Source organism: Chiloscyllium plagiosum, unplaced genomic scaffold, assembly GCF_004010195.1.
Source record: "Chiloscyllium plagiosum isolate BGI_BamShark_2017 unplaced genomic scaffold, ASM401019v2 scaf_53, whole genome shotgun sequence".
NCBI lineage: Eukaryota > Metazoa > Chordata > Chondrichthyes > Orectolobiformes > Hemiscylliidae > Chiloscyllium > Chiloscyllium plagiosum.
Genome location: NW_025215380.1, coordinates 260,193 through 261,835, shown reverse-complemented (window position 1 = coordinate 261,835; position 1,643 = coordinate 260,193).

Sequence of the window (1,643 nt, the reverse complement as noted above, 5' to 3'; positions counted from 1 at the left end):
TGACACTGTCACTCACAAACAGCTGGTTTCACAGAGACCTGACCAGCCTCACACTGTCAGCACAACACACAGAAACAGAGCACAGGCAGAGAACAGGTGTGGGTGTTGTGAAACTTGAAAGGGTTCAGAAAAGATTTACAAGGATGTTGTCAGGGTTGGAGGATCTGAGCTACAGGGAGAGGCTGAACAGGCTGGGGCTGTTTTCTCTGGAGCGTCGGAGGCTGAGGGGTGACCTTATAGAGGTTTACAAAATTATGAGGGGCACGGATAGGGTAAATTGACAAGGTCTTTTTCTCCCTGGGATGGGGGAGTCCAGAACTAGAGGGCATAGATTTAGGGTGAGAGGGGAAAGATATAAAAGGGACCTAAGGGGCAACATTTTCACACAGAGGGTGGTATGTGTATGGAATGAGCTGCCAGAGGATGTGGTGGAGGCTGGTACAATCATAACTTTTCACAGCATCTCGATGGATATATGGGTATAGGAAGGGTTTGGAGGGATATGGGCCAAATGCTGGCAAATGGGACTAGATGGAGTTGGGACACTTGGTCGGCATGGACGAGTTGGACCGAAGGGTCTGTTCCTGTGATGTACATCTCTCTGACTCTATTGACTCTATGGAGCAGATTCTGGATTAGTGGTGCTGGAAGAGCACAGCAGTTCAGGCAGCATCTAAGGAGCAGTAAAATCGACGTTTCGGGCAAAAGCCCTTCTGAATGGTCTGCCTGCAATACCGCCCATGGTCAGTGTGTGGCAGTGCTGCTCCTACCTGAACCATGGTCACTTCTACAGCCATCTCTCTGGTACGCCAGGGGCAAGGGAAAGGGGTCTTGCAGAGTGTAGAGGAGGTTATGGGGGTCACGAGGACAGGCTGAGGGGTGGTGGACACGGATATTGTGGGGCTTTGGTTTCAAGGGGACACAAGAGTCACAAGAGGTTCTGAGGAGCAAAGTGATTACCCATATGGCAACGGAAACTAAGGGAGTGTTCCTCCCTCATCACAGTCTCACTGTGAGAAACGAGGCCATTCAGCCCATCATATCTGCACCAACTCCTCAAGCGAGTATCATTACTTAGTGCCAATCTCCTGATTTCTCCCCATATCCTTGTACACCATCCCAATCCAAATATCTCACACCCTGCACCATCACCTTAACCACTCTCATTGAGTAAAGACAAATTATAAGTATTGTTTTTAAATGATTGATTCATTCAAAGCTTATGGGCATCAATGGTTGTGCCCAGCATTTACTGCCCCTTTCCCTAGTTGCCCCCCTTGAGAAGGTGGGGGTGAGCTGCCTTCTTGAACCACTGCAGTCCATGTGCTGTGGGTAGACCCACAATGTCCCCTAGGGAGGGAATTCCAGGATTGGGACCCAGCCACACTGAAGGAACGGCCGATATATTTCCAAGTCGGGATGGGGAGGGGCTCGGAGGGGAACTTGCAGGGGGTGGGGTTCCCATGGATCTGCTACCCCTTGTCCTTCTGGATGGAAGTGGCTGCCTGAGGGTCTTTGGGGAGTTTCTGCAGGGTACCTTGTAGATGGCACACACTGCTGTTACTGAGCGTCGGGGGGTGGAGGGAGGGGATGTTTGGTGAGTTTCTGCAGGGTATCTTGTAGATGGTACACACTGCTGTTAC